The following is a 24340-nucleotide window of genomic DNA, read 5'->3' on the forward strand; positions in this document are numbered from 1 at the left end:
AATTGTAATTTGCACGAAGAACTTGTAAACAAAACAAAAACTTATAAAAATGAAATAGAACTCGTAAATTCACATTAATTGTGAAATAAAACAAAAATGTGTAAACCACACATAAAACTAATAAATTGATTGAAAAAAAATGGTAAATTAATGTTGGAATTGTATTCTGCACGAAGAACTTGTAAACAAAATAAAAACTTATAAAAATGACATAGAACTAGTAAATTGACATTAAGTGTGAAATAAAACAAAAAATGTGTAAACCACACATAAAATTCGTAAATTAATGAAAAAAATGGTAAATTAATGTTGGAATTGTAATTTGCACGAAGAACTTGTAAACAAAACAAAAACTTAGAAAAATGACATAGAACTAGTAAATTTACATTAATTGTGAAATAAAACAAAAAATGTGTAAACCACACATAAAACTCGGAAAAATGAGTAAATTAATGTTGGAGTTGTAATTTGCACGAAGAACTCGTAAACAAAACAAAAACTTAGAAAAATGACATAGAACTAGTAAATTTACATTAATTGTGAAATAAAACAAAAAATGTGTAAACCACACATAAAACTCGTAAATTAATGAAACAAATGGTAAATTAATGTTAAAGTTGTAATTTGTACGAAAAACCTCTAAACAAAACAAAAATTTAGAAAAATTACATAGAACTAGTAAATATACATTAAGTGTGAAATAAAATATAAAATGTGTAAACCACATATAAAACTCGTAAATTAATGAAAAAAATGGTAAATTAATGTTGGAGTTGTAATTTGTGCGAAGAACTCGTAAACAAAACAAAAACTTATAAAAATGCATAGAACTAGTAAATTGACATTAATTGTGAAATAAAATAAAAAATGTGTAAATCACACATAAAACTCGTAAATTAATGAAAAAAATGGTAAATTAATGTTGGAGTTGTAATTTGTGCGAAGAACTCGTAAACAAAACAAAAATTTATAAAAATGACATAGAACTAGTAAATTGACATTAAGTGTGAAATAAAACAAAAAATGTGTAAACCACACATAAACTCGTAAATTAATGAAAAAAATGGTAAATTAATGTTGGAGTTGTAATTTGTGCGAAGAACTCGTAAACAAAACAAACACTTATAAAAATGACATAGAACTAGTAAATTCACATTAAGTGTGAAATAAAACAAAAAATGTGTAAACCACACATAAAACTAATAAATTGATTAAAAAAATGGTAAATTAATGTTGGAATTGTAATTTGCACGAAAAACTTGTAAACAAAATAAAAACTTATAAAAATGACATAGAACTAGTAAATTGACATTAAGTGTGAAATAAAACAAAAAATGTGTAAACCACACATAAAACTCGTAAATTAATGAAAAAATGAGTAAATTAATGTTGGAATTGTAATTTGCACGAAGAACTTGTAAACAAAACAAAAACTTAGAAAAATGACATAGAACTAGTAAATTGACATTAAGTGTGAAATAAAACAAAAAATATGTAAACCACACATAAAACTCGTAAATTAATGAAAAAATGGTAAATTAATGTTGGAATTGTAATTTGCACGAAGAACTTGTAAACAAAACAAAAAATTATAAAAATGACATAGAACTAGTAAATTGACATTAATTGTGAAATAAAACAAAAAATGTGTAAATCACACATAAAACTAGTAAATTGATGAAAAAATGAGTAAATTAATGTTGTAGTTGTAATTTGTACGAAAAACTTGTAAACAAAACAAAAACTTAGAAAAATGACATAGAACTAGTAAATTCACATTAAGTGTGAAATAAAACATAAAATATGTAAAACACACATAAAACTAGTAAAGTAATGGAAAAATAGGTAAATTAATGTTAGAGTTGTAAATTGTATGAAGAACTTGTAAACAAAACAAAAACTTGTAAATATTGCATAAAACTTGTAAATCAACATTAACTTGTAAAAGTTTCATAAAACTTGTAAATCACACATAAAATTGGTAAATGTAACCTGGAACTTGAACAAAAAAGAGTAATTACCTGTTACTTAGGTAACTGGTTACCTAGTTATTTAGAATTAATGGTAGAGATTTTTTATTTAAATCTAACGGTCCATGTCCATTACGACATCAATGCCGTAAATTTAGTTACGGTATTATAGAATGACCCTATAAATAAATAAAATTTTGAACTACAACAAACTACTCTTACTAGCTATTTTTAACGGATATTTATAATAATTATCTTGAGACATAATGCACATATTTATAGGTTAAATAAAAGGGGAGGAAATGTTAACTTTTCCATGTGGGGCTTTTGTCTCCACAAGCGGCGAAGCCACCATTTACAACATTTTTGCTGGATTAATTTAGATAAATTTTTTTTTATCATACATTCCCAGCTTCTGTTTTCAAAATAATAATTTATTTTTAAAATCCATAACCTTATATTAAACAAAAGTTCATGTTAAATATTTGGATTAGATGTGAACATTAAATACATTTGATGAAACTGCAAAAAGTACAAAAGTTAATATATTAGTAATTTAATAATTATAGCATAAAAACTAGAGATTAATTAGTGTAGACATTTATATCACTAATTAAGTGATTGATTTTTTTTCTTTGTGCCTTCAAAGAAATCGGAGACATCAAATAAGTCAAATCAATAGAATCTAAGTCGTCGATTATATTAGTCTCAATCTTTCGTTTCTTGAATGTTTGGTAGAGGCTTACCAAGTATGTGACTAATGTCATTTTCTTCCACATTAATAACAAATTTCTTTATTATCGTTTCTAACATTAATTTTTTTTCTATATTATCATACTTATTATACCTCTCATAGGCATTCCACTTCCAAATATATCTATTTCTATTGTTTTGTTGGCCTGAGTGCCTGCAACTACCAAGGTAAATAATTGCGCCCTCTCTTGCCTCTTTGATTGCATCTACTATCAGTATTAAGAATGGCCAAGCCTGAGCTCGATCCGATCACAAAAACAAAAGACTTGAATAGAAAAAAAAAACTGATCATTTAAAATTTAAGTGGGGTCGGGCCGACCTAATTTGGGTCAAGGTTGGGTCGGGTTTTTGTCCAAGCCCAAATTCCATAATTTTTAAGATTTTTTTAAATATTTAAGTTTAAAAAATGGACATAACCTTCCTTTTATATATATATTAAAATTTAACATAAACATAAAAATTACTAAAGGTCCTAGCTTTATACTTATATAAGTAATAAAATAAACATAATTCAAAACCTTGCCTTATAAAATTATATAAATAAAATTATGTCTTTTTATTTTTAATTTTGAATTTCGGGTTTCGTTGGGTTGGGCTAGCTATGGCCTGAACTCTGACCCGGATTTTAATTGGACCCTCATATTTAGATCCGAGCTCGACTCAAAAATCTTAAATTCAGGTCAAATGCTGAAAAAGTCGGGTCGAGTCAATTAAGCCAAAACTCGGGCTGAGACTTTTCGCCGTACATTGATTTAGTTTATAAGCATTTCTCATGTGTAAGTCAACTTACACATAATTTTAAGTCTAGACGGTAAAATACGTTCTGAAAAAAAAAATTAAAAACCTCTAAAATGAAAATAAATGAACAAGAGATGATATAAGATAAAATATAAAAATTTCTCGTGAATGTTGGCGAATATGTATGTGAATTTTAATAGCTTTGCAATTTTATATATATCTTAAATAGTGCTTCCTTGGATTGGCCAATAAAGCACAAATTCAGAAAATACTTATATTTTTCCTTTTTGGTTTCTCGATATCTTGAAGGGAAATACCTTTAACATGACCCTTGTATGAGCATTACTAAGATAAGATTGCCTTTTTTTTTCTTGTTATTCCTAACGTTTGCTGCGACAATCTGCATGCTCGTATCTTTGTAAATGATTTTGAATATGAGATCCAACATATGCAATATCTCCACACTCTTCATCTTGAAATTCATTTTTACTTTGATTTTTGTAACTATTTGTTACCGTGGAGACCCATAAACGATGTCGTAGTTTAGTCATTTTGTAACATCCCGACTCGAACTCTGAGAACGAATCTAACCACAACTCAGATATGAACTTAAATAACTCTTTATAATTGATAACAATTCAAACCTCAAATACAATAGATAGTGGAATAATTTAAAAAATTTGAACAAACCATCTATGATCCTTTTAGAGCTTTGATTGATCTAGTAACCTTGTCAAACCAAAAACTCTGCCCAAGATCTTGATTAAGATTGACTCAAGTTGCACAAGTACAGAATTAGATCCGAACCAATTCAATATTCAATTAGCAGACTTAAACGCTCAAGAACTAGCATCAAAATGAAAGAAAAACGATGAATTAGAAATAGAGTCACAAAAAGAACAAGAGATAACGTGGTTCAGTCTTTTTCAAGACCTACATCCATGAGTGAAACCATCAGAACTTGTTTTGATTGATTCATGAAGAAAATTACAAGTATTCAGAGATGAGTTTACAGAGCACAAGAATAAACTTTCTCTCTAGTAGAAAACTCTCTGGAATACTCTCGAATCTCACTGAAACTGAGCTGGTGAACTAGCTTTATATTACAGATGAATAACAAACAAAGAACCCAGATTGCACAACTATTTTCCACGTGTCTAGGCTGTTAAACCGAACTCAACCGAACATAAGTAATCACGTGACATGGCACGTGCAACTTCGTTAATTCCGTTATGAGTAAAACGCAAGCCTAAGCGTCATTTCACTAATAGTGGTCATGAGCTCCCTCACGTGGCTCCATAACGAAATAGATTCATTGCTCAATACGCTGCCATTTTGCTCTGGTTTGTGTTTGAATTCATTTACTTCACATTTCTCCACCTTGAATCCAACACATTACAAGAAAAAAAATAATAGATGATTGAAAATAACTGTCATAAAAGGAGGTGCATGACAGATAATTTAACAGTCATCTATGTCACTGTTATTAATTTATAACAGAATATTTTCCATTATGAATTCATGATGATTTTTTACAGTCATATATCTGTCACATAATATTTTAATATAAAAATTAATTATAATTAAATTTAAATTTATTTAAATTTTTTAGCTTTTTTTTTTAATTTTGGTGAGAGATTCAATTTATCATTTGTAATTTTATTATTCAATTTTGGCGGGAAATTATTAACGATAGAATTTATGATGGATATACCCGGTCATAAAAAAATTGATTTTTTTAACAAATATATTATAATTAGAATTTGTTGATGAATTCTTGTTTACAAATTTAATTAATTAATAAAACAAAGATCATAAAAAAACCAAAACAATTAATATTAATTAACATCCATTCAATGCAACAAATTAAGTTCAAAAGAAATATATCTAATATCCAATGTGATCACCACTAATACATAATAAAAAATTTCAAATTGAAAAAAACCATTCCAAAGTATAAAACAACAATTAAATTCCAATCAAACTCTAAGAAAAACAATTAAAATTGTAGCTACCAATTCAAGTTACCATACAAAACTTCCAACGATTAATGCAAATATTCCAACAAGAAGACTTTTAGCATGACTTCCTCCGAAACTTCCAACAGTAATATCATCTTCCAACATCACTCTAATTCCAGTCATATACCCAGTAATACTCCATTTTATATCTAGCAACCCAATCTATGAAGAATCAATCAAAATACCCAAAGTTATCAAATGCATAACATCTACACTATAATCCTTAACAGCAACCAATATAGTTCGACACTACAACTTTAATTTCAACAAATTGTAACAATTAACAACAAAGTGCATCTATAGTTTCATACTCATACTAACCATTTTGCTAATGCAATAAGGATTTCGGAAGAATGGTTAGCCCACTCCAAACGAACCTCATCTAGTTCATCCTGAATGTATGCTTTCTCTCCATTAAATTGTTAATCACAAGATTAATATTGTCAAACTTCAAAAATAATGCCACATATATTGAATAAAAGAAAGTTAAGATATCTCATCATCAACTTACATTGTTCATTAACAAATTAACGTATGCTATTAAAGATGTATATACTCAACGACAAGTTTGAAAATCAACTTGCTTTCATGCTTTTGTTCTATAAGCTTGAATTACATAGAATTGTACAGAACTCCTTTCGATTTCTTAATTTTTATCCAAAAGCAATAAAAAAATCCATTAGCTCACTCAAGCTTTTAGCCTCAACATAATCTTCTTTCACTTTAGTCCCACAACACATACCGCATATATCAAACTCATCATTAAGCCTTCTAAAAGCTATTGCTCTCATTCCCCTCCTTCCTCAACAATCTTCAAAAATATTTTCAATGCAAAATAGCTAAAAAAATTTTTGGGAGTTTCTTTGCTTTAAAATAGTAGCAAAACAACCCCTGAAAATTTGCAAGGCTGTTTTGCAGTGAAAATAGCCACTAAATATCTCCAGAGGCTATTTTAAATATTATAAAAGTCATCAAGTCCTAAAGTATTGTTGTAGGAGTCAAATTTTGCCTTCTTTTTGAATTTGACCTTTCATTTCCAAACAATTCAAAATTCATTGGAGATTCGAGACTTTTAATCAATTCTTTAAATATTATAGAAGTTATCAAGCCTTAAAGTATTGTTAGAGGGGTCAAATTTTGTCATACATGCATTGCCAAATACCTAGCAATTATTCAACTCAATCATGCACCTTTAATCATCATCTTGATAATTTTGTAGACTTGGGCTGCAAAAACAAGTATTTTGTAGTTTTGGGCTGTAAAAACAAGTATTTTGTAGACTTGCGCTGTAAAAACAAGTTTACTATTCAACAATGTGTTGGAAATTACTCACAGGGATCAAAGTCTTTTCGGGCACCAAAGGCCTTTCTTTAGTAGACCGCATTCCATTAACATTCACCCGTTAATTGAAAAAACAATTCCTTCCAATATGATCCCTTAGAACACATCTCACATCATATAGATCCAGATATTGTAGGCATGCATCTAATTAAAATTTTTATTCTTAATTAGGGAGACTCCAAGTCAAAAAATAAAAATGCCCACATCAATTTTAATGTTAAAAAAGGGTGGAAGCAGAACCTGGCAGAACTCGCAATAGCGAGAGCACTTCCCATGCAATATCCAACCATGCCAACTTTCTTGGAACCATTTTCCTTAAGCCAATTAAATGAAGCACTGATATTCGCGACAACCCCGACATCGGCTGATTGAATGATAAGAACAACATATGATGCCACTAAAACATTCCAAAGTAACTACAAAAAATAGAGTCCTGATAGGCATTTTCAAGCTTGTACCTAGAAAGAGAAGAGAAAAAATGGTGTTTGATCTCAGCAGGAAAGGAATGACGACTGGCTAGGTTGAAACTTAATGTGACGACAGAGGAATGGCAACAGTGATTGAAATGAGCGACAGTAGATGTACAGAAACAGTGACTGAAGCTTGATGATGACAAAGGAATGGTAGCAGTAAAAGCTTTGGTGCAGTAGTTGACAACAGTGAGTGTAGCAGGGGAGCGGCAACAGGAACTTAACAAGTAGTGTGTTTGATTAGGTTAGATTTAGGGTTTTATATTTTTCGTTCTATACTTGAGAAAATTATATAGTGTAATTGTTCACATTATAACTTACTAAATAAGGAATTATAAGTCGACACTTGGCTAAGTAAAAATATTATCATTAAACGACGAATTAGAAGTTGACATGTGGCTAAATAAAATAATTGTTAAAATTATTATTATTAATTTTGTTTTCATTGATTATTATTATTATTAACAATTACAAAAATAAAAATAATAACAATAATAATATAATATATAAAAATAAAAATAACAACAACAGCAACAACAACAGCAATAATAATAATAAGTATATGATAAAAAATAATTCTATAACACAACCATCATTAATCCTTGATAGTAAATAATTCTATCCCGAATCCATCATTAATCCATGACAGAAAATAATTCTATCATAAAATCATCATTAATCAGTGATAGAAACTAATTATATCACAAACCCATCAGTAATTTGTGATAGATTGCAAAATTTGTCACAAATCTATTATTTTTTTTTATGATATAAGCCAATTTACCCACAATCTGTCATAAATTGTCTGTCATCTATTGCCAGTTTTCTTGTCGTGACACCAAACTTTGATTCTTTTACCACCCTCATGCAAATCAGAGAATGCATATCCCAACTAAGCTCAAGCACTTCTTGAACTTAGCCACTGAAACCACCTTAGTAAGCATGTTTGAGGGGTTGTCATTAGTATGGACTTTAATCATCATCCCCTTTAGAAATTTCATTTCTTATAAAGTGGAGCTTTATATCTATATGCTTGGTTTTATTATGGTGTGCTCGGTTTTTACAGAGATGCAGAGCACTGGGACTATCACAAGAGATTGAAACTAGCTCTTATTTGAGGCCAAGTTCACCCAACAGACCTTTGAGCCATATGGCCTCCTTGATTGACTCAGTTGCTACTGTATATTTTGTTTCTGTAGTTGAGAGTGCAACTACATGTTGCAGACTAGCTTTCCAGCTTACCGAAGAGCCATTTAGAAAAAAACATGTAGCCTGTAAGTGACATTCTTTTGTCCATGTCCCCAGCAAAATCATAATCAACAAAACCCCATAAGCCAATACCTTTAATATCCTTCCTTCTATACAAAAGTCCAAGGCCTAGAGTGCCTATGATATACCTCAATATCTACTTCACCCCTTTCCAATGCTCTCTACCTGGTGATGCCATGTATCGGCTGACAACACTCACAACACGTGAAATGTCTAGCCTTGGAAGTACTATAGCAGACATTAAGCAGCCTACTGCATTTGCACATGGAATATTACTCATTTCTTCCCTTTCCTCTTTTGTTTTTGGATAATAGAGCTTGCACAATTTGAAATGAGTTGCCAGTGGAAGCTGTACTAGCTTACAATCCAGCATACCAAAGGTTTTTAACACCCTTGTTAGATATTTCTCTTGTGATAAGAAAATTGAACTATTTCTTTTGGTTTTAATGATTTCAACCACCAATTCTTCTTTCCACTTCCCAGGTCCTTCATGTCAAAAACAATGTTGAGAAGTTGTTTAAGAGCTTCAATTTCAGCCCTTTCCTTACAAGCAATAAGCATATTATCTACATACAACAATACATAGATATGCATATTTGATTTCAACATCTTGTAATAGACACAACAGTCATAACTGCATCTTTTGAATTCATGAGTGACCATAAATTCATCAAACTTGAGGTACCACTGCCTTGGTGTTATGAAAAATTTTAATATACTCGCAATCCCACAAATTTAGAGATAGAATAGTGGTAACGAGGTCGAACCCACATGAATTGCTATAAATTGAAAAGTCTAATTTAAATTTAAAATAATATTAATCCTAACCTAGTTGAGCAATTTGAATTTTAAAAGGAATTAAACTAATTAAACTAAGAAAACAATTAAATCAAAGGAGAATTCAATAAGACAACAATTACCAAGATTTCAGAATCCACTACTATTCAACTAATAATTATCTAATTATTAATTAATCCCCAATTTTAGAGTGACAACTTAAAATCAATTTATGACATCTCATGGATATAACCATTAAGCCCAAATAAATAGTAATCTTGTATAGGTTTTTTTTTCTGCTTAATAGTATGATATCTAAGAATCTCATGTAAACACATTGAATAACAAAAAGTCAAAGTTTTCCTAAGCACTCTATGTAAATAATTTAATGAAAGATACGTAATCAAAGATAATCATGTATAAACTTTATAGATCCAAACATAAATTTAGTCAAATATTAATCTTAACAATCAATAATGCATGACAGAATTGATGAAAAGATTTAATAACATCCAACTAATCATGTGAAACAAGAACCATAATCATTAAAGAACATATATAGGGAATTAATTAAATAAAAAGATAATTATTTCATTGAATATGGTTTCATCCTTAACCTCAATATAAGAAAATTAGCTAGACATACTTGAATTGGGAGCAACAAATAAAATAAAACCAGCCATGGGAATATTGAACTGCTGCTGCCACTATTTTCTTTTCTTCTCTGTCTTGGGTCTTCTCTTTTTTTTCTCCTCTGGCAGCCTCCCTTGCAAAAGCCAAAGTTCGGCTTTTATATTGCTTGGCCACCAAATCCTTCAACTAAGCCTTGGCCACCAAATCCTTCAACAAAGCCCACTCACCAGGCCCTTTTTAAATTGTTTCCTTATTAGGTTTGAAAGCTAGCCACACGTTTAACTTAAAAGCAAAAGGCCAATTAATAGTTTCTTCTTTTAATGCCCTGCACATGCATTCCAAATTGCTAAATCTTTGCTTTCAAATGCATGCCCACTGTTCATTATTTGAAGAGATTGATTTCTAATTTTGGTCTTCTTGACTTCCATAAATTCTTGGCTGCATTTTTGTCTTCCAATTTAATATTTATTCCTTCCCAATTTGAACTTCTTGATGCCTTTTTTTATCTTTAATCTTCAATTAATTTCCTATTCAACAAAATAATTTAATTAATTAAAAATATCAAATAAAAATAACTAGTAATTATATAATTAAGAGTAAAATATGTATATAAATTCTGCCCATGATTGCTTAAGTCCACAAAGAGACTTCTTGAGCAAGCAGACATAGTCCTTTTTGCCTGGAACTTCATACCCCTCAGGCTGGGTCATAAAAATTTGTTCTTACAGCTCTACATGTAAAAAAGTAGTCTTCACATCAAGTTGCTCCAACTCCAAATCATATTATGCCTTTAAGGCTAACAGTAGCTTGATTGAAGCATGCTTTACAACTGGTGAAAAGACTTCTTTGAAATCAATCTCCTCCCTTTGAGTATGTACCTTGGCAACAAGTTTAGACTTAAACCTTCTTAGTTCAGTGGCTATAAGTTGTTCTTTAACTTTGAATATCCACTTGCATCCAACAACTCTCCTATTTTTGGGTTTTCTAACAAACTCCCAAGTGCAGTTCTTATACAAAGAATTGATGTCATCATCCATTGTTTTCTTCCACTCGTTCCCATTTTGACAATTAATTACTTCATTAAAGCTCGTTGATTCTTCAACATTAATATCATGAGCAGAGTGAAGTGTAAAGGCAATTAGGTCAGTAAAATTTCCATTAAAAATCAAATATAAACCCAATTCATTACAAAATTTCCAGAACTGAAATGTTCGCATTTAAATTTAGTTTCTAAAGTTTCAAATCATTAAAAGTCATTTAGTCAAGTTTTGAAACAACTAAGTTTACAACAACAGTCTATCAATCCTTAAATTTCTAGCATAATTGCATAAACTGTTAATCAACTTTTCACCTCAAAATCAAGTTTCCAGCAACTTGAACACCATCAATCCCTATGTTTAAAGTAAAATTAGGCATAAAAGTAAACAAATAACCTTGCTTTTCACTTTTGAAATATCCAAAAGTATAAACTTGAACACTTGAAGCCATAGATACATAACTAAATGATGAGGTGATTCACAAACTAAAATCCCAAATTTACCAATTTCATGACCATAATTTAGTGATTTATAAATCATAAACCGCCTAACAAAGAAAAACATTGCACTAGCCTAAGTGAGGATGGGATTGTCATTAAACACCTCTAGCCTAAATTAACAAAATCATTTAAAAATAAGCAACAAAACCCTAGATTTCCAAACAAATACAAAGTTTTGATCACAATCAGTAACCACATTAATTAATTAACACATAAACACTCAAAAAATATGAAGAGAGAGCAAGATAAAGAACTACCAAAAAGCTGATTTGATTTTTAAAACCCTAGCTTTGTCCATATAATTTTACATTTTCCTCATGATGGCTTCTAGGTTTTGACACCGTAAAGACAACATCTCTTTGAACAGCTAACTAATGAGCTTGAACAATTGATGATGGTGGTTTTACAATAAGTTTAGGATTGTTAGCTAAAAAGAAAAAGAGAGAGAGTGTGTGTGTGTGTGATGGGCTTATAGGCCGTGAGGGAGAATTGAGGTTTTTGTTTAAGAAAATTTTAAGTTTTGGGTTTCCATACGCACCATTAAATGAAATATATAGTATATACTAAACCCATGGTTGTCGATAGCCATTATTCTTTTAATTAACAAATTGCATTCAACCTAAATCCATAATTACTAATTATAATCATCTTTCAATTAATAAATTGAATTTGACCTATAATACAACAACGTTTTATTTATTTTATTAAATATTAAATTAGATTATAAACAACAAAAACCCTAGATTTCCAAACAAGTGCAAGGCCTCATTCACACTTAATAAATATCAACCAATTAACACATAAGCACTTAAACAATGAGAATAGAGAACGAGATAAAGAATTATTGCAACTGATTCAGACTTTCAAACATTTGCCCAAATTCTTTGCAACACTTTCTAAGTTCTTCTCAGGGATATTTTAGCTTGACGATGGTGGCTTTCAAGGTAGATCATTGTTAAAGAGAGAAAGATAAGGAAAGAGAGAAAGAGAGAAAGAGAGAGAGAGAGAGAGAGAGAAAAGGAGGGATGAAGAGGGTTTCGGTTCTTTTAGAGAAGGAAAAGAGCTTCGATGGCCGTGGGATAGATTTTTTACTTAGCAAAAATTTTTAAATTTTAGGTTTCATATACACCATTGATTAGAAACGACATAGTATCAATGGTTTCCAGGTAATTTATTTTAAGTTTTAATTTTTATATTCTTATTAATTAAAAATTTTAAAATGTAATTCATGGACCAGTGGTTTAACGCTTAAAATTAAAAAGTTATGGCTTAGAAGTCTTCAGTTTGATTACCAGTAGATACAAAATTAAAATTTTATTAATTTAACTATTAATACCTTAGTGTCACAGATCTCTGATATTTAATTTATAGACACCATAGTATCAACAATTTATGATACTTATCTGTTAAACACAGAAAATGGCCTAAATGCATGTAATTACTGATACTTCTTAATAAAGTTTCACTAAACAAGTGTCATAAAAGACCATTTTTCTAGTAGTGCTCATGAAGAAGGAGGAATTGAAATAGACATGGAGTGATGATAATACTTTTGATGGAAGTATAGATGAGGATGATCTTGTTGGTAATCTTGTTTCACTTAATGTTCTTGTTTCACTTAAAGTTAGCAGTGCTCATGAAGAAGAAGGAATTGAAATCGACATAGAGTGATGATAATACTTCTAATTGAAGTATAGATGAGGGTGATCTTGTTGGTAATCTTGTTTCATTTATTGTTAAGTCAAATTTTGCTAGTTGTGATATGAATCAATCAAATGATAGCACGATATCCCCTGACAATTTGCGCATGAATTCCTATAATGGTGTAAAATATTACAAAAATTGCTACAACAAAGCAAGCTGAGAACAAGAATGATTTCCTGGTGGTGATAGAACTGATGTTGAAGAATTGTACATAATATACACTTGGAAATGCATACAAGCTCTTGCATAGCAAGTACATAGAAGTTTGTAAGCTTAACAAGTCCTTGGAAATTCACATATCAAATCTTAAAATGGACATGGAAAAACATGAAATAGATATTATACATTTTAAGTTTCTAGTTTTTGAGAAGGAGATCAAGTTATAAGAGGTTACTATATAGTTAAAAAGAACTTAGAAGTCACTAAAGATGATAAATTATAGAATAAGCAACTAGATCATATTCTAACATTAGAAAAGTCCAATGCAAATCATCATGGTCTTGGTTATCAAAGAGGAAATACTTCAAGTGCTGAAACAATATTTTTTAAAGCTTCTCTACCACTAGAAAAACCTCCAAATAAACTTCAAGGTAAAGTTTAGTACATTCTTCTCTAATCACTCAAGGTAAGAAAAAAATGATTGTCCTCATTTGTCATTATTGTAATGCTTGAGGACTTAATTATTCTAAATTCATGAATTATAAGAAGGAAGCTATATTTTTAAATTCTTTCTACATATGGGAAACCTAGCAAGACTCCTAGATCTAGAGTTGATTTGATTAATAACAAACCTTGACAAACTTGACCTGGGAAAACTGATTTAAAAACATTTAGTGCTAATGCTTTTATGAATAGTCATTATGATAATTTCTAGCCATTTATCAATAGAGCTTGTGGCAAAGTCCTCAAAAAAAGAGTTTTAAATGTTGATGAATATTGTAATATTACTTGCATTGTATTAAATGACCACTGATAAACTTGGTTTGTTATTTACACCTAAGCTCTAAATTTTATTTTTATTTTATATGATTAGAGCTTGGGTTTATGATTCATTTATTTGTTATTTAGTCTTGCATTATAGTTTTAGATTCATTTTTGTTATTTATATTGTGCACGTTAGTTTATTATGTCATTTGTGTACTATGGTTCTTTATGGCTATATTACATCATGTGTTTGTTGTTTGATTTGCAATTTGCAAGATTTCATGATTGAAAATGGCTATAAGCGAGGGGTAGCAATGCTTTAGATGCATATTTAGATTTGATACCTATAACCCTTAAAAATGGCTACCTATAACTTTTAAGAATGCAGTCATTCTTAAATAATTTAGGTCTAAGTATCGTGAATATGACAGATGACGATCTATCATAAAAAGAATGCTACCTTAAGAGATAGAGTGAAGCTCCTGGCTATGGTTATACTAATATAAATGTATATACATACATATACACATACATATATCTATATACACATATATATGAAGATGCAAATTTACCCAAAGGAAATTTAAAAATGCATCGGTTACCTATTTCACAAAGTTCCAAATGGGAATCAAGATGAAAGAGATTAGTTTGACTTTTTCATTATATTTTCGATATTAAAGTTATTTATACTCAGAGTGCGAGGTACAATTTTCACACTTAAATATAATAGAATTTATTTTAAGCTAACAAGCTCTCGTAAGTATTAAAATAATAATAATATAAAATATTTAATTATAAGCAATGATGATATAACACTATAAGAGAACATGCAATAGATGTCGAGAAATAACTATCATAAAGAGGGGGTGCATGACAGACAAAATATATGTCATCTATGTCACTGTCATTAATTTATGACAGAATTTTCCCGTCATGAGTTTATGATAGCTATTAAAAGTCATACATGCGTCACACTACATTTCCGTTAGTAGGAAATCAAAATTATTTAAATATTTAGGAATTTTTTGAATTTTTTGGCGGGAAAATTAATATTATTTCTATTAAATTATTTAAAAATATTGTAAATTTTATTATTATTTTTACTGAATTAATGTTATATTTATTTATTATTATTATTTTTCAAATTCTATAAATTTGTTTTTATAAATAAAATTGGTCAGTATAAAATAAATACATAATATAATACTAGTAATTAAAAATCCAATAAATAAAATACATGAAATTTTATATATATTCAAACTACAGTTAAATACAAACTATGTCACTAAAGCATCTAAACTACATCAATCCCAAATTTTCAAAAGATATCCTAAAATAAATATTCACCAACATCAAAATACTTATACAAAAAATCAAAGTCCACCAAATTCCAGTGGTAAATCACTTGTAGAGTCTAAGTAGTAAGAGGCCAGCAATTCTTCTCAGTTCCTTCATTCACCACCATTATTTTTATTTGCCCTTTAGATTACTGTTGTTGCCTCTCCATTCGCTTAGCATGCCCTTAATTGTAGTATCTACAAATCCCTTATATGCAGCCCTGGATTATAGGAACATGTAGAAAACAATGTTTAACATGCATTTTACTATTCTCTAAGGGGGCAAAAAAAATATTTTACTATTTTCTAATCAAAGAACCTACAGTAAGTAGAATAGATTTAAAAATTAAGAATCAACATAAACATCTTTCGCTAGTACTCACATAAATATTTATATAACCTTAAGCATGAAGGAACTAAAAGCAATTTACATGCTGCACTTATCAAATGTACAATAGAATAGAGAAAAGGAGAAGAATTACAAGCATAACAAAAAAGGAAAAAGTACAAAAGTGAAGATTTCAGTGAGAGAAAGAATTGTCCTCGGTGTAGTTTACTTCCTTATCAGCCAATACACAACAGTAAAGGAAACTCATACTTGGATGTCATAATAAAGACAAAAATCAACTGAAAAGCTATTTGCATTACATATTTTGTTGTATAATAAGGACATAAGGTTGATAACAAATTTAGGACTCTAATGGAAAAGAAACTATTATCAAATTCTCTAATTTTCCTCTGCAGAAAAGGGGCATAACAGGACTGATCCATTTACAATTCCAATCATATTAATAGATTTTATTTACCAACTATCTTTGTGACTTAAAATAGTCTACAAAAGACCATTAAGAATACCTAGAAAGGAATTAACAACTTTGAAACTAACACCATACCTGCAGTTAAGAGCCTTGCAGTCATATTCCTTACAAAAGTAATACATGTATGGAGTTATTTGCACAAAGCAAACCGGTGCAATGGTAAACCTCATAAGCCTGAGAAATGGGTATATCACTACAACATCAAGAATAGATCTAGTTTCTATGCATTAAAGTTTCTCACCAAATAGAGACATAACAACATGGAAGATTGCATCTCATCTGAATCATACTCAACTAGTACAATATACAATTTGAAAGTAAAAATGAGAAAATCATGTTGAAGGAGACAAGTTTTATTTTCATACTCTAGATCACCTCAGAATTGTATGAGCCCTACTGTAACTTTCCTAATAAGCCAAAATGGAACACCCGATTAATTCTTTAATTAATAATCTATAATAACCATATAAGCTAACAAAAATTCTACACATACATGACTGCTAAAGGACTTTATATAAAAATTAAGTTAAAAATGTCACACCAACAGTTTATGCAGGGCTTCACAAAAATGAGTTCTAGACCTTCCCCAAACAATTGTGATTTTTCCTTAAATGTTTTGCCTAAGATCATGAACCCAAGGCTACAATTTGACAACAGAGAATTAAGTTTTCAATTCGAAGCATCAAAAATATAAACTAACAAAATTATAGCTCGTTTAAAAATCAATAATAGGTTTTGAAGTATACAATTGCAAGCCAAGAAGAAATAAATAACAAAAAAAAAAAGTAATGCCTTAGTTATGAGTTCAATCTGTAGCACAGACTGATACCTGGGGAAAAATCCCCATTAAGCACCGATAGACTGCATTGAAACCCATTTTACAGAGCTATTGATCTGCATAAATTAAATTACAAGAAAATTAACTAATTCCAATAGCCAAACGTATTAGGTAAAAATCGTATTTGGTAAATAAAAAATCAAATAAAAACCCCTGTATAAAAGTTCCAAAATCATAAGAGAATAATGCAACAACAAATAAGTACAATTACGATACGCAGTTTAACTCTAAACAAACCCAAAAAAAAAGAAACACTTAATTTAACCCAGCTTAGTTGCTAAGAAAATGCCAAACCAAAGAAAAAAAATTGTTTCAATTACTTGTGATTATAATTTCCTTTTGGGTGTTTTCAAAGTGAGGAAGAATATGAAAAGAACGAAATTTTGAATGTCCAGAGAAATGTAGTGTGAAAGGAACATATCTGCAACTCCTTCGGTATCTCATTTCACAAGTGATGTTAGTGATGAAGGAGAATAGCGACCGTGGAAAGCGTGAGAGGAAAATTCTAGAAGGCCGTTGAGGAACAGTATTGATCTTGGCAGTAGACTAACAGTGGTGGTAAAGCAATGATGGCTGGCTGGGCTGAAGCTTGACGTGATGGTAGAGGAGCGACAATGATGACTAAGATGAATCGCGGCAACAAGTCAGCGACGTACAGAATGGTGGCCCGTTTGGTAGTCGGTGGCTGAAGCTTGATGATGGCAGAGCACTGGCAGCAGTGAAATCAAAGAGCAGTAGAGGAGCAGCGGTAGCAATAGTGTGTTTAATTAGGTTAGATTTAGGGTTCACTTTTTCATTTTATACTTTAGAAATATAGTGTAATTGTTCACATATTAAGTTACCAATTATAACCCGACACGTGGTTAAGTAAAAAATAATAGTTTGTGATAAAAATAATTCTACCATAAAACTATCATTAATTCATGATAAAAACATAAATCTATCACAAACCCATCATTAATCAATGATAAAAAATAATTCTATCATAAAACCATCATTAATCCGTGATAGAAAATAATTCTATCACAAAGCCATCATTAATTCATGATAGATTGAAAATTATGTCACAAGTCTATCATACTTTTATGATATACTCAGAATCTGTCATAAGTTGTATGCCATCTATTAGCAGTTTTCTTGTAGTGTAAGTGATGATGTAAGAGAAGCATGTAGAGAAGGTTAAGAATTCTAGAATTTATTAAGTTATTTATGAAGGTTAATCTCAACCATTGATCAAGATTTATTGTGGCAAAATCCTAACCATCCATTAGCCCTAAGAAATCCTATAAATACCCCTTACCCCCTTTCATTTTGAAGGCAACCTAGAAATTTTATTCTCTTTTATTCTAGTCATAATATCAAGAGTAGAAAAATCCTTAATTTAAAAAGGTCTAGAGAAGTCAAGGTTAAGAAATAAGTAACATTTCAACTACAATATAGGGACTTATTCTTTTCATACTTAACTTCAGTTTTAACCATTCTTTTATGTTGTGATGGCTATTATGATGTGATTAGTTATAATATAAATTCTTATACGGTTGGCTATGCCGCCTAATCTATGATACTTAATTACGTTATGATCGACACTGCCACCTAATCTATGATACTTAGTTACGTTATGGTCGGCTCTGCCGCCTTAGCTATGATACTTAATTATGTTATGGTCGACTCTACCGAAGGTTAATATCAACCATTGATCAAGATTTATGGTGGCAAAATCCTAGTCATCCATTAACCCTAAGAAATCCTATAAATACCCCCTACCCCCTTTCATTTTGAAGGCAACCTAGAAAATTCATTCTCTTCTATTATAGTCATAATATCAAGAGTAAAGAAGTCCTTAATTTAAAAAGGTTTAAAGAAGTCAAGCTCAAGAGGTAAGTAACACGTCAACTGCAATGTAAGGGCTTTATTCTTTCGTACTTAACTTCAGTTTTAACCATTCCTTTATATTGTGATGGCTATTATCATGTGATTAGTTATAATCTAAATTCTTATATGGTAGGCTATGCCGCCTAATCTATGATACTTAATTACATTAGGGTTGGCTCTGTCGCCTAATCTATAATAGTTAGTTACGTTATGGTCAGCTCTGCCACTTAAGCCATGATAATTAATTATGTTATGGTTGGCTCTTTCGCCTAATCTATGATACTTAGTTATGTTATGGTCGGCTCTGCCGCCTAATCTATGATACTTATACTTAATTATGCTATGGTCGGCTATGCCGCCTGTATTAAAGAATCTCGTTCTTCAATAGTGTTGCGCGTCGATTCTGTTATGCATTTAGGAACTTCAAATGTTATGACATAAATTGCATTGGATACATGTATATCATTCATTATATTATGAAGAATATGTTCTTAGAAAATGAATTTATGAAAAATAAGTGGTTGTACTACCAGGTGGCAATGTTTTTAAGGAGAGCAAGCCCTCAAGCTAAGTAAAAAGAAATCTTTTGGGGACGGCGATACGTAACGCCCAAAAGATCAACTAATGAGGCACAATGGCATATTGTTTAAAGAGTAAAAGTGCCAACCTTGTAGTGCAACATACCTAGGGTCCTAATGAAGTTGTTTTTTATTTTCTAAGTTTCTTTTAAAAGCTTAATATGATCATCTATATGCATAATAAGTTATACATGCATCCAAGTGTTATCTTACTGGGCAACAACTCATAAATTCTTTGCATTACAGGTAACGATAAGTAGGGCAAGTTGTCGCCAAGTCTTAGCCAAGACGAAGTACATATGGGCATAACAGACCTTGGGATTTTATGATGGGCTCAACTTTTTTTTAGTAAAAAATAAATATCTTAGCTTTATGTAATAATTAAGTTTTGAAATAAACTATAGAATCTTTGTATGACTTTTACTTTATGTAAGAAAGTTTTGTTTATTGCATTAAACTTTTAGAATTCGTATTTATGTTAAAAGTAATCATGTTTTAAACATTTTAAATAAATATTTTAGTGGAGTGTTACACAGAGATATGAGAATGAGTGTTGAATGATTTACTTTTCACATACACACAAAATTTTAAAGTTCTCTAATCTTTAATTGTCTTGAGTGATTAAAGCTTAATTAACTTCATTTTAATGCATAATGTTATGAGAATATATTAAAAAAATCGTTTATTTTTATCAATTTCACATTAAAAGAGCATTTTAGCCATTTCATGCAAAAAAATTTATTTGCCATGTTCTTCGTATTTTCTAGCATGAAGAACATTAATTGAGTCGTAATAATTCGATCATTTTTTCTTGTCATATATGTTTATGCACTACCTACTAAATTTTAGACTACCTCATTAAATTATCGTTTGGATCCTTTTGACAAAAGAAAAAAGGAGTCAATTTCGTTCTTAGAAGAGAATTAGTTCATTAGGGGGAGTAGAGATTCTTTATTCCTGCTATGTTATTAACTATTTTGGACTAATGTGCTCGAATGACTACTCTTTGGTTTGCTTATGTGCATGTTTTTTCTCTAATACCATGACATGTTTTGAAGACTTCTTCGCCAAAGGTTTTCGCTACAAGGATGCTAAAAGGGGAAATTGTTTAGACAAAGAGTCTCTTTAAGTTAGCATCTTGTGAAAATTTAATATTTCTTTCCTTCTTGAATTGTAATTTCTAAATTGAAATCTACATTACTAGGAGACTTCTTAATTTAGTTATTTTTTTCGTAAAATTATTAAAATTATCAGTTGCAAATGATCCAATCTTATACTATGCCAAACATAAGATTAACATTAAGTATAATCAAATCCAATCATGCATACCAAATGCACCCTAAGTCTTCAACAAAGACATTGCAGAGCAAAATGCATCCAAGAATCCATCTTAATTGGCATCATCTGATCTTAGCTAGTGAGTAATTTAAAGATGGTTAGGTTTTAGTTAATTAAAATATTCAGAAGTCAACCCTTCATATTATCTTTCACCTTCATAGAGCCATGTAGGTCTTCAGCAAGTGTACAATGTGTGTTATTTGAATTGAGATGTGAATTGCTTTTTGAAAATTGATTTGCTTTCTCTGATTTACTTTATGAAAATTGATGAAGAGTGTGATTGGGATTGAGATGTGAGATTTTTGTTTTCTCAGGTGGTGTAGAGACGCATATAAATATACATCAAGTGCTTTGGATAGAAAGAGAGGGTATTTGCTCACAACAACATAAGGAACATTTTATGCGGATCCTATGAAGATCATTAACAAAATATTCAATTTAGACCTTGTTCTCAATTTGAGGAGAGAAAGAGTTGTCTTTGCAAAATGATAAAAATAGTGATGTAGGTGTCTGAGGAAGCGATTATGCATGGATCTCAGGAGAAATGTGGATGCAGGCATTGAAATGATCAATGTTCAAACTTTCATTTGATTAATTTTATGAAACGAAGAAATTTTTTTTAAAATTTTTTATTAGATTAATGTTGGGATCTCTGGTGTGAATACGTGGCTATTTTGTTTGCATTCTTTGATATTAACATTCTTTTAATGATTAACATTTCAATGGTTTCTCCGATAATTCAATTTTTTTATTATTAAGCATGTATATTATTAAATTAGAGGTTTTATGTTTTGGGATATAAGCTCATTTTTGCTTTGCGTGATGCTTATTTTTAATAACTAAACAACTTATTCTTCAACTTCTATGGCTGTAGACTCTTTGTGGCACTAACAATGGTTGTTTAAAGTGCTAGAGATTTCTTGGCATTTATATCCTTTAATATCCCTTAGCGCATGTTTGGCAGCCCTCATTGTATGGTATTATCGCTCTTCATTGTATTAAAATAATACAATATCATGATTGGTAATTATTCCTCATTATATTACAACGTAGTAAAAAATGTTTGTAATGTGGTCAAACCTGTATAAACTAAACCCGTGTGAGAGTCGGGTTTATAAGGGTTTGTAACTGAAAAATATTTTCTTTTGTTTTCGATTTCTCCTTCTCTCCACAATCTAAACTCCATATTCATTGCCATTATCATGCAACGTCAACTCTACCACCACGTGATCTACCTCAACAGGATCTGCCTCCACATCCCCACTGTCACATGACACCACCAGTTCTACTTTCTTTGCGACCTGCCTTTACGACACATGGCACAACTGTGGAACATGCCTTTGCCTCTACCATCATCGTGAGTGGCTTTAAAAGAAGAAAAAAAAAGAGTACGAGCAAAGCATAGTAGAAGTATGAAAGAGAAAAGAAAGCAAAAAAAGAGAAATAAAAGAAAGACTACTTAAGGGATAAAGGATTTTGAGAGAGAAAATTTAATTTGAGTGCATAAGACTGACACCAGTAAGCTTTTCTTTCTCAAACTCTTTTTTTAATTCAAACTTATAGAAAATTCAAAATGTCTTGCATGCATGATAAAGAAATTCAGTTTATTTAGTGTTGTACCATTGAGATTAATCTTTTTGATAAGCTTGTTCAAGTTCAGATTTTGATAAAAAATTTCTATATTTCTTTGAAGAAGATTTTGTAAGGCTTGGATATTTCTGTGCTCTAAAAAGTTATCCATTTTGATGTCGGCCAAGTCTAAAGGTGGTGAATGTGATTTCCTATTTAATCTGCTATTATTTTTATGAGACCAACATCGCATGCAATGCTAATGATGTGTGAGTGTGTGTCAAAATGATGTACAAACAAATGAATAATGCATGAAACACTAAATGAAAATTGCACAAATAAAGAAAATAAGAACAAATGAAAAATTCAATAAGCAAGTAATATAAACATCAAAATAATAAAAATAAAAATAACAACTATTACAACAACAACAACAATAGTAATAATAACAATAACACTAGTTGTTTCATGTCCATCAGATTTAAGATGCTTCCTCTGAGTGGATTTCTGAGCTAGTTGCCGCTGTGGCTTCTACAATAGATTATTTTGAAGGGTTGTTGGCAGGAGGTGCTAGTTAGTTTCAGCAGATGGATTTTGATTTTATTCCCTCTCTTGTGACTGCGGAGGATGATGTGGATTTATGTAGAGAGCCGAATATGGATGAGGTTAGGTGAGTGGTATTTTCTATTGATTCTGATAGTGCTCCTGGTCCGAATGGGTTTTGTAGTAGAATTTACCAATTGTGTTGAGATATTATTTGCAGTGATTTGTTGGATGTTGTTCTAGATTACTTTAAAGGTTCTTCTTCTTAAGAAGACTTCACCGACTTATTGGGCTGATTTCCATCTGATTAGCCTCTATAACATGAGCAACAAGATTTTGACCAAGTTGCTTGTTTTGAGATTGGCTCCTCTACTGCCTTATATTATTTTTACTACTCAGAGAGGTTTTGTTTCTGGTAGAGTGATCCATGATAAGGTACTTTTGGCTAGGGCTTATGATCGCATGTCTTGGCCTTTCATCATTTAGATCTTGCGATGTTTTAGGTTTTCTGAGTGGGGGGTATCTCTGATTTGAGGTGTTATCTACATCTCTTGGTTCTCGGTTTTGGTGAATGGGGTCAGTTATAGGTACTTCCAGTCCTAAGGGGATCTTCAGTAAGGCAACCCTATTTTCCTTTATTTGTCTATTATTGCTGTTGAGTTTTTGTCTCGGGGTTTAGCTCATTTGTACTCCAAGTATTCCTCTATTTAGTATTACTATGTTGCCCCTATTTTTATCTCTCATTTGAGTTTTGCAAATGAGAGTCGGTCAAGCCTTCAACGACATATGGTTTTTTTACATCACTATGAAACAATCTTAGAACAATTAATTAGTCAGGCCAAAAGCTATTTGTATGTTGGGAGTTCAGCATCGGCTTCTCGCCAGGCTATTATCCATTATGTCAATGGTTTCTAACAGCGTTAGCTTCCATTTACTTACCTTGGGTGCCCAGTCTTCACATGGTGCCTCAAGATCTCTCATTTTAATGATATGGTCGGAAAGGTCAGGGATAAGATCTCCAGTTAGGCTAATTAGTTGCTATCTTTTGGTGGGAAGTTGATGCTTATATGCCATGTGCTGTGATGTCCTCTATGTCGTTCCATCTGTTCATATTCCAAAAAGGCTCAATTTATTTATCTTGAATCATATTCCACAAGCAATTAAAACGACAAATATCTCATAATCTTAATCATAATTTGCTACTTAGGTTTAGTTCTTTGACAACTACCGATCAAAAACACTAAAATAGCATTTAAATCATCATCAAATTCATTTAAAGGGCCACCTAAACAAACAAAATAGCATTTCTT

The 24340-nt window shown here is 30.6% G+C and overlaps 1 long non-coding RNA gene across 2 annotated transcripts; it reads right to left on the reverse strand.

Moving 5' to 3' along the window:
* Nucleotides 1-4407: 4407 nt before the first annotated feature.
* On the reverse strand, nucleotides 4408-7548 carry LOC127899651 (uncharacterized). Of its 2 annotated transcripts, none has more exons than XR_008051551.1 (2): nucleotides 5804-7548; nucleotides 4408-4841 (listed from the first exon to the last, which is right to left on the reverse strand). It is a non-coding gene; the product is annotated as an uncharacterized LOC127899651 (long non-coding RNA). The 2 variants fall into 2 exon arrangements; XR_008051550.1 differs by lacking the exon at nucleotides 4408-4841 and adding an exon at nucleotides 5328-5644.
* Between the last annotated feature and the right edge of the window lie 16792 nt (nucleotides 7549-24340).

This window comes from Citrus sinensis, chromosome 9 (genome assembly GCF_022201045.2).
Source record: "Citrus sinensis cultivar Valencia sweet orange chromosome 9, DVS_A1.0, whole genome shotgun sequence".
In the NCBI taxonomy this organism is placed as follows: Eukaryota; Viridiplantae; Streptophyta; class Magnoliopsida; order Sapindales; family Rutaceae; genus Citrus; species Citrus sinensis.